Consider the following 11,173-nt stretch of genomic DNA (forward strand, 5'->3'; position numbering starts at 1 on the left):
GTTATATTTCCTAACCATAGACATGTGTTGTCATTTGATGAACGGGATCACATCATTAGGAGAATTATGTGATGGACAAGACCCATCCGTTAGCTTAGCATTATGATCGTTATAGTTTCATTGCTACTGCTTTCTTCATGACTTATACATGTTTGATACGTCTCCAACGTATCGAATTTTTATCACGCTTTTCCTCTTGTTTTGGACTCTAATTTGCATGATTTGGATGAAACTAACCCCGGACTGACGCTGTTTTCAGCAGAACTACCATGGTGTTGTTTTTGTGCAGAAATAAAAGTTCTCGAATGGAACGAAACTTTGCGAGGAATTTTTATGGAATAAAAGGGGATTTTTGGAGTCAAGACCCACCAGAGAGGGGCCCTGGGTGGGCACAACCCACCAGGGCGCGTTGTACCCACCTGGTGGCCCCACAGACCTCAACCCTGACACTATAAATCCTATTTTCGGAGAAAAAAATCAGTAAGAAAGAATTATCGTGGTCCACGAGACGGAGCCACCGCCAAGCCTTGTTCTTCCTTGGGGGGGGGGGCAGATCTGGAGTCTGTTTGGGGCTCCGGAGAGGGGATCTTCGTTCTTCGTCATCACCAACCCATCTCCATCGCCAATTCCATGATGCTCCCCACCGGGAGTAATTCCTTCGTAGGCTCGCTGGTTGGTTAGGAGTTGGATGAGATTCATCATGTATTCGAGTTAGTTTTGTTAGGGCTTGATCCCTAGTATCCACTATGTTCTTAGGTTGATGTTCCTATGACTTTGCTATGCTTAATGCTTGTCACTTTGGACCCGGGTGCCATGATTTCAGATCTGAACCGTTTATGAATTCATCATTACATCCATGTGTTAGATCCGATCTTGTAAGTTATAGTCACCTACTACATGTTATGATCCGACAACCCCGAAGTGACAACAACCGGGCCCACTATCGGTGATGACCGTAGTTTGAGGAGTTCATGTATTCACTATGTGTTAATGCTTTGTTCCGGTTCTCTATTAAAAGGAGGCCTTAATATCCCTTAGTTTCCAATATGGACCCCGCTGCCACGGGAGGGTAGGAGTAGGACAAAAGATGTCATGCAAGTTCTTTTAATAAAGCATGTATGACTATTTACAAAATGCATGCCTACACTATATCGATGAACTCGAGCTAGTGTCGTATCGCCCTAGGTTATAACTGTCACGTGATGAATATCATCCAACAAGTCACTGATCCAATGCCTACGAATTTATCTTATATTGTTCTTACTAAGTTACTACTATTGTTACTGCTATCGTTACTGCTACAATATCACTGTTACCACTGTTGCTGTTACTGTTGCTGTTGTCACTACTATCAAAACTATCAAACTACTTTGCTACTGATCACTTTGCACTACTAGGGAAAAGCCTATACACAGAATCTTACCAGCAGCGCTCCTCAAAATACGATGCTATTGCTATTTAGCAGCAGCGTGTGAGAGCAAAACGCGCTGCTGAAAGGAAAATAGCAGTAGCGCGTGCGCACCAAACTGTGTTACTGCTGAAAGGAAAATAGCAGTAGCGCCCTATATTGAACCGCGCTACTGCTATAGAAGTTAGCAGCAGCGCGCTTTTAAGAAAATCGCTACTGCTAAGATCAGCCCACAAGTTTAGTCCCACCTCGCTCCGCGAATAGGGTGTTTACCACCTTAAATATGTTACTTCTGAAACTATCACAACCAGTTGGTCTTCACTGAAATCTATGTGTAGAATTTGTGGCCGCAATATGAGTCCTCTCTGGTACCTACCGGAGAGGACTCATATTGACAATTCAGATTGTACACAAAAAGATCATTGATGGCCAATGTATTTTTGCATTGACGTATTTTTGTATACTTACACTTAGCATTAGCGCTTTTAACTGCAAAGCGCTACTGCTAGTCCAACTTAGAAGTAGCGCACAACACTGCACAACGCTACTGCTATTCAGATTAGCTGTAGCGCGTTTACAACTAACCATATCTTATCCCCACGCGCGCGACCGACCCTCTCTCTCACTCACACTCTCCCCCTCTCAGTCACTCTCGCCCGCGCCGATAACCGTCGTCGTGCGTCGGCGCCGCCGCCGCCTTCGTCTGTCCGCCGCCAAGGTACTCCCTCATTCCGTCCCTCCTCCCTCCTCCTTGCACCGCGCCCTCCTCCCTCCGCTTGCGGCCGCCCCTCCTCCCTCCTCCTCGCACCACGCCCTCCTCCCTCTGCCTGCGGCCGCCCCTCCTCCCTCCTCCGCCGACAGCCCTCCTCCCACCACCCTCGACCTCACCGCCGCCACCCGAGCCCACCCAGCACCGCCGCCTCCCAATCCCGATCCTGCCCTCGCCGCCCCTACCTCTCCGTCACCCTACCCCCTTTCTCTCTGCTTAGTTAGTACTAGATGTTGTTTAGTAGTAGTAGATGTTAATTTAGGGTTCATAGATAATGATTTTTAGTAGTAGTAGATGTTAATTAGTAGTAGTGATGGTACTAGTTAACTAGGGCAGTATGATTAATAGTAGTTGTAGTTGAACTACTTTAGTTGTAGTTGAACTAGTTTAGTAAGTAAATTAATAAACTACTTGAACTAGTTGAATTAATAGAACTAATGTATTTTTAGTAAGATAATTAATATAACTAGTTGAACTACTTTATTTTTAGAAAGAACTAGTTTTTTCTATTTTTAGTAAGTTTATATTTAGTAAGAACTAGTTGAATTAATAAAACTAGTTGAACATGTTATATTTGTTGTTATTTTTTTAGTTTAAGCAATTATTCGGGATGTATTAGTGATAACTTATACGGTTTTTGCTTTTGCAGAAATCAGGGAGCCCTTCCATCATCCCCGCCGTCGTCCCCGCACCGACCCCCTCCGACATCGAGGTGAGACCAGCCAAATATCCATGTATATCTTGTGTTGCTCAAATAGGATATGTGGTTGCCCAAGTGGTCGTTCATGTTCAGTTTACACCTCCGATTGGCCTATGTTTTGCCAGAGTGTTGATTAATTTCCATTCTGGCAAATTTCAGGCGCTCGATATGTCCTTTTTTAGCAAAGGTCATGCCGGATTTTTCCGTGAATTCTGACATGACTTGTGCTAGAATATGTAGGAAATATCGAGTGGCCTGGATTTTCTCGAAAAATAATGATCTAATTTATGTTTTTTTAGTACATATATTTAATTGTACAAGTTTAATCTTTGAATTATGAAGGTAGGAAATGTCATACTCGGACAACGACAGTCTCCCGGGGGAGTGCAGCTGGTGCCACGACGATCGAGGTATGTGCGACAGGTTCGTTGAGCTGGACGAAGATCGACGCTTCAGCATTAAGCTTGAGGATACCTTCGATTGTGAAACGGTACGCAACAACGACAAGTGTTTTTTCCATAATTAAGCATGACTTCAACTATTTCAATGTCTAATTTTCATCTTTTACAATTCGACTAGCTTATCCCATGCCATGCAAGACGCTGTGTCTTGGAGAGGATGAATTTTGAAGACCATGAAAATTTTGAAACAAAGAAAATACACCTAAGGACCCATCATGATATGGATTTTGAAGTAAATCTGTGCAATGCTCAGAGCGTAACCCATTTTGGTTGCCAAAATTGGGAAGCACTTTGCAAAATGTATGGTTTTTATGAGGGTATGATTGTCACCATGGATATTGGTGATCCTGACATCGAGCAAGACAATATGGACATTTGGGTCCTTGTTGATACGCTTCCGATTGTACCGCTATGTGACTTTCTCAAACATAGTTATTAACTAATTTATATTGTTTATTTCAAAATAGTTGACAGCTTATTTTGATTCTTCAAAGACTGTGCGGAAGATGGTGACAAAACCCACCACACCGATGGCTCTGAATTAACTTATAAGGAGAAAAATCATCTGATCGCATTTTGTACTCTTCTTGAGGATTACGACAACTATTATTGAACTCCTCCAAATTATGGTGAATACGTGCCACTAGTGCATGTGTTGAACCACGGTAACTTCTCTGGAGATACCCTGGTAAGATTTTTTACTATTACGACATTCGTGCATCTTTTGCATACTTCTAAAACTAGTACATCATTGCTAACTACGAAATTATTACTATATTTTTCAACAGAAACTTCCGATGGATTGTGTGCCTCATCTGATGTATCTGAATGGTCGCCTTACAGCTCTGAACATACTGCCAAATAAATCTAGGGAGATCACCTGTGCATATCGGATTTCTAAAACTGGTGAACACATGCTCATCAAAGAATGGAAAAAAATGTTTGGACATTCGCAAGGAAGTTCTTGGAAGTAACATTCAGCGAAAGGCAAGAACTGGAGACAGGATAATCTCCATTCTCCATAATGGAGAGTCAGGGGCTATCTTGTTTTTTTTTGCTATTTTACCTTAGAAAATGTAGTAGGTCCTAAGAGAATGTAGTAGGTCCTATGAGGTACAATATGTTTATTATGTGGTAATGTGTTAGGGTTGATCATGAGGAGTACTTGTGATTACGACTAGTGACCAATTTGCTATGTGATGTCATTGATGAAAACGATGATCTTGAGGAGGTGTTATATGACAATGATGTATTATGATGATAAGTTGTTAATGCTATGATGATGATGATGATATTATTATATCATTGTGTGAAAGAATCGTGGATTAGTTTCAAGTGGATGAACATCCACTTGAAACTAGTCCACGGTTCTTTCACCCCGTGATGTAATAACTCATTATGATGTAAAAACAATCTCTAAATTCCTGTTGTATAAAAACTTGTGTAAAGGTGTATGAATACAACATGAGATAAAAAAGAAATAAAATACTAAATAATAGTAGTAGCGCGGGCAAGGAGAAGCGCTACTACTAATTACCAGTAGCGCTCCTCTGGAGAAGCGCTACTACTAAGTCAATTTATCAGTAGCGTGGGTCTAGGCACGCTACTGCTAAGCTTTAGTTGTAGCGCCGTATCAGTAGCGCTCCTACCCGCGCTACTGATAGGTCTAAAACCCGCGCTGCTGCTAGGCTTTTCCCTAGTAGTGTTGCTGCAGATTATTAATCTCTAGGTGTGGTTGAATTGACAACTCAGTTGCTAATACCTTCAAATATTCTTTGGCTTCCCTTGTGTCGAATCTATAAATTTGGGTTAAATACTTACCCTCGAAAATTGTTGCGATCCCCTATACTTGTGGGTTATCAAGACCTTTTTCTGGCACCGTTACCAGGGAAGCATAGCATATTTGTTGAGTCACTTGGGATTATTATCAACTTATCACTATGAAGAATCTGAAGGATCCAAAGACTAAGATATTTCCCTCGAGGACGAGGGGAGGTAAGGAACTGCCATCCAGTTCTGCTTTAGATTCACCTTCTGTTATGAGTAAACTTGCAACACCACCACCACATGCTATTAATTCTGATATGTAGCAAGTTATTGATGATACTACTTCTACTATTAATGATGCTTATGATGATGCTAGTACCATGCTTGATAATGATGATGTGCCACTTGGTAAATTTCTTGATGAACAAGTTGCTAGAGTAATACAACATGATGTTGTTGAATCTGATGATGAGCTTGAAATTGAAACTCCTGAAACACTTGCTAGAGCTATCCCTCTTAGATATGAATTGCCTGAGGTACCGAAAGGCTATGTTATGAGTGAATAGGCAACTAGAGATATTCTTGCTTGTAAGGATAGACATGATCTAGAGAAATTATTACACAAGTATAATGAAAAATCTCTGAATGCTAGAATGAAATGTGATCCTAAGTTTGCTACTTCACCTATTGCTATTGCTAGTAAGGATTATGAATTCTCCGTCGATCCATAGTTAATTACTTTGGTTGAATCTGATCCTTTCCATGGTTATGAAACTAAAACTATTGTGGCACATCTTACTAAGTTGAACGATATAGCCACCCTTTTTACTCATGATGACAAAACTCGTTACTACTTTATTCTCAAATTATTTCCTTTCTCATTAAAGGGTGATGCTAAAGCTTGGTACAATACTCTTACTCCTGGCTGTGTGCGTAGTCCCCAGGATATGGTTTACTACTTCTCTAAAAAATATTTTCCTGCTCATAAGAAACAAGTTGCCTTGCAAGAAATATCTAACTTTGTTCAAACTAAAGAAGAGAGTCTCCCACAAGCTTGGGGAGGTTTTACCAGTGACTTAATGCTTTGACTGATCATCCTCTTAAGAAAAATGAAATACTCAATATCTTCTATAATGGATCAACCAATGCTTCTAGGGACTTCCTAGATAGTTTTGCTGGTTGTGTTTTCAGGAAATGAAGTATTGCTCAAGCTGAAGAATTATTGAACAACATATTGAAAAATTATGATGATTGGACTATTCCTGGACCACCGCCTAAACCCACTCCGAAGAAGAGGGGTATATTATATCTCAGTCTTGAAGATATGCATGAGGCAAGGAAATCTATGAAGGAAAAAGGTATTAAAGCCGAGGATGTTAAAAATTACCTCCTATTGAAGAAATACATGGGCTTGATACACCACCACTGCCTAAGGTGGTAGAGGTAAATTCTCTTATGAAGTTCAATGAAAATGATAATCCTCATAACAAACATCCTAGTCAATGCCTCTATGAGTTTCACAATTACATTAGAAAGCAAGATCACTTCAATGCAAATGTTATGAAACAATTGAAATATAATTCTGATATGATTGCTCGCTTGAGTGACTTGTTATTTAGAATCTCAAATGATGTTAGAGGTGTTGGAAAACATGCTTCTATGGTTCAAACCCAGTTAGAACAAGTTGCTAAATCACAAAGAGAATTACTTGATGAAAAGAATCATAATATACATGACTTTGTTGTTAGAGTTGCAACTAGAGGAGGTAAAATGACTCAGGAACCACTTTATCCTGAGGGACACCCAAAAAGAATTGAACAAGATTCGCAAAGAAATAACACTAGTGCACCTAGTCCTTCTAAAAAGAAAAAGAAAAATGATAGGACTTTGCATGCTTCTAGTGAACCTGAAATAGACAAACCTCCTGATAATGAAAATGAAACTTCTATCTCTAATGCTGAAACTCCATCTGGTAATGAACATCCACCTAGTGATAATGAAAAAGACAATGATGAGGTTCATGAAGACACTCAACCAGATAATGATGTTGAGATAGAACCGCATGTTGATCTTGATAACCCACAACCTAATAACAAAAGATATGATAAAAGAGACTTTGTTGCTAGAAAACACGGTAAAGAAAGAGAACCGTGGGTTCAAAAACCTATGCCTTTTCCGCCCAAGTCAACTAAAAAGAATGATGATGAAGAATTTGAACGCTTTGCTAAAATGCTGAGGCCAGTATTTTTGCGTACTCGCTTGACTGACATCTTAAAAATGCCTCCTTACGCAAATATATGAAAGACATCATCACAAATAAGAGAAAAATACCGGAAGCTGAAATCTCCACTATGCTTGCTAATTATACTTTCATAAATGAAGTACCTAAAAAACTTGGAGATCCGGGAATACCAACTATACCTTGCTCTATCAAAAAGAATCATGTGAAAACTGCTTTGTGTGATTTAGGAGCTGGTGTTAGTGTTATGTATTTCTCTTTATATAAAAGACTTTGACTTGAACAAACTCACACCTACTGAAATATCGTTGCAAATGGCTGACAAATCAACTGCCATACCTATCGGTATCTATGAGGATGTGCCCGTTGTTATTGCTAATGTTACTATTTTGACTGACTTTGTTATACTTGAGATGCCCGAGGACGACAACATGTCGATTATCCTTGGTAGACCCTTCTTGAATACTGCAGGGGCTGTTATTGATTGCAATAAAAGCAAGGTCACCTTTCATATTAATGGTAATGAGCATACAGTGCACTTTCCGAAGAAACAATTCCAAGTGAATGGTATTAATGTTATTGAAAACTCTCTGACAATCACAATTGGAAGTTTTCAAATACCTCTACCTACTGTCAAAAAGAAATATGAAATACTTATTGTTGGGAAATGCAAATCCCCATTGAGGTAACTTAGTGATTTAGGAAAGTTCTTCGGTTTCATACTAATTGAAAGTGGTTGTTAATAAGACCTAATCAACCTTATTAATGAATCATTTTTAAGCGGTATGAAGTTGATGAATTTAGTAATCACTACCTTCTGTCCCTACCTTTTGTTTTCTATTTTTTATTAGTTAAATAAAATAAAATGCCATGTTTTGTTTGTTTTCTGAATTTCTCGTACAATAAAAATGATCCAAAAATAAAAGTTCTCAGAATTCTTTGAAAACCTGATACAATTTTTTTCTGAATATTTATGAATTTTTGGTGCAAATAATACCAGAGGGAGGTGCACCAGGTGGGCACAACCCACCTGGGCACGCTAGGATCCCCAGGCGCGCCCTGGTGGGTTATGGTCCCCACGTGGGCCCCCTCACTTATCTCTTTAGCACACATCATCACTTACCTCCAGAAAAAATTCTCCATTGCTCTCTCTCCCGTGTTCTTGAGCTCAATCCGCGGATTTCGATCTCTTAGCTCAAAGCTCCATTTCCGAAACTGTTTCGGGGGATTGTTGCTTTGTATGTGACTCCACCATTTGTCCAATTAGTTTTTGTTTTAGTGGTTTATACTTTGAATAATTAGCTACTCTTGGTGCTGCTGTAGATGAGCTTGCATGTTGAATTCTTAGTGTTCTAAGTAGTTTGAATGCTTGCTATGGCCTCCATGTATCCCTAGGAGTAGTTGTTATCAATCTTGTGAAGTTTTGTTGACAAATTTTTGTCACCTCAAAAAATTTATTTTCAGAAATTGTACGCGGACATGAATATCTTCAGGAAGTTTGGCTCGAGGAAGAAGTCCAAGGGTATTATTGGGGAGTCTTCGGACAATGATCTCCACCCTCGAAGGTTGGTGGAAGTACGGCCGTGCGAATGGCCGCACACCCCGTTCCTTCAAGAGGCTGGAATTTTTGAGGAGTTCATGCAATATATCGCTAATGCCGGCCTCACCGACTTCATTGCAGATGAGTGTGATCAGCACCAAATCCTCACAAACATCTTTGTTCAAAGTTTTACTTTTTTGCCTAGGAATAATCCTCCTGAAGTGAGCTTTAATTTATATGTTGAAAACCATCAGATACCACTTACTGAATTTTGCAACATATGCATGATCCCTTCTAATGGGAGCCTAGCTGAGCCTAGGCCGGCCGAGTTTGAGGCCTTTTATCACACTTTGACGGTGGGGGTGAGAGAGGAGTGTCGGCCACCACGGCTGCTAGCTTACACTTTCGTGTTGTACATTATTTTGCTTTATTTGTTGCTAAGTGTCTGCTTGCTAGAAACAAAGTAGGCGCACTCAGCACACCAGACTTTGTTGTTTTACACCGGGAACTGGAGGGTGACAACACTTATAGCTTGGGAGCTACTGTGGCTCGTCGCCTACATCTTAATAAATCTTAGGGCCAAATACATGGGGGGATTTTTGCTACTTGTTTGGTGGCTCACTTTGAGGTTGAGATACGCCCTCATGACTACCCTCTGACCAAGGTTTACCTAGACCGAGCAGCCATGGATCACCACCATTTCACTGATAATAAATCTCTGGACATCCTTGTTCCGTATAATCTAGTCTTTAGTGTAAACACTCATGATATTATTCCGTTGCCTGCTCCTGCCTTGTTTGATTATGTTGCCAGGGGAGGATACAGGATTATGCCTGCAGATATCATCGCCTATCGAAATGCTCAGGCCGCTGCGGAGGCAGCGCAGGAGGAGCCTCAGCAGTGGGATGAGTGGATGCCCGCTCCTCAGCACAACTTCTACCCTCCAGGCTACTGGTCGACTACCAAGTTAAGCCAAAAGCCTAAGCTTGGGGGAGTACGTGTTTCCCACCGACATTATATTTATGTCTACTTATCATTCTATTTTTCGTGTTCACACTTTTTCATTGTAACATCCATGCTTAGATATATTTTCTTGCTTTCTTCTTGTGTGTTTGAAAAACTTTAGAAAAACCAAAATAATTAGTTGTAGTATTCTACCTTCTATGCATGCTTAGTAGTATTAAAAAGAAAATCCAAAAAGATTTCCTTGTTCTTTTTTTGCTTGTTGGGAGCTTTTCCATGTAAATAGTCTTTCTCGTTTTTGCTTTTCCCTTTTATTTGCTCGTTCTAGAAAACCAAAAACTCCAAAAATATTTTAGTGTGTTTCTCTAAACTTCTTTCCTTTTTATTCGAGTCTTGCCAAGGAGAAGACCATGATGAAAATGTTGAGTGGCTCTCATATGAATAATTGTTGAACTAATAAAGAGCACATTTTACCCCGTCTTCTCCTGTTGAATAAAATGTTGCAGATTCCAGCTTAGTCCACGTCATTCTTGCACTATTATTATTTTCACATCATTCAGTCATGCAAGTGAAAGGCAATAATGACGACATCCGATGAACTAGCCGTGGCAGCGATAAACTGGTATGAACTCGACTTGTTTTGTTTTTGTAAATATGTTTAGCCTAGTATCCATGCTTCAGCCCATTATGATTAAACATGTTTGCAATGACAAATAAAGATTATAGTTTCTCATGCCATGCATAAGTAGCTGGGAGTTGATAATGATTTATCTTGGATATCAACATAGTGTTAAAATGATTGTGATGCAGTATGATGATATGGTATCCTCCTCTAAATGTTCGAGTGGCTTGACTTGACACATGTTCATGCAAGTAGTTGAATCAAAACCAACATAGCCTCTATGATATTTATGTTCATGGTGTCCATATCCTACTCATGCTAGTGCCCAATGTTACTTACGCATAATGCATGGTTATGATCGTTGTTGCTCTCTAGCTGGCCGCTTCTCAATCTTAATTGCTAGCCTTCGCCTGTACTAAGTGGGAATTCTGCTTGTACGTCAAAAACCTTGAACCCAAAGTTATTCCAGATGAGTCCACCATACCTACCTATATGCGGCATTACCCTGCCGTCCTAAGTAAATTTGCATGTGCCACCTCTAAAAACTTCTAAAAATTATCATTTTTGTGTTCTTGGATCGTTCGTGGAACGACAGGAGGTGGTTGGTATCTTCCATGCTAAGCGGGTTATTCTCAGGTCAAATGTTTATACACTCGCCATCGCACAAGAAAATGGGCGCTAATAGGGATTCCCAGTCCCGAACT

This window comes from Triticum aestivum, chromosome 4B (assembly GCF_018294505.1).
Source record: "Triticum aestivum cultivar Chinese Spring chromosome 4B, IWGSC CS RefSeq v2.1, whole genome shotgun sequence".
NCBI classification, from domain to species: domain Eukaryota; kingdom Viridiplantae; phylum Streptophyta; class Magnoliopsida; order Poales; family Poaceae; genus Triticum; species Triticum aestivum.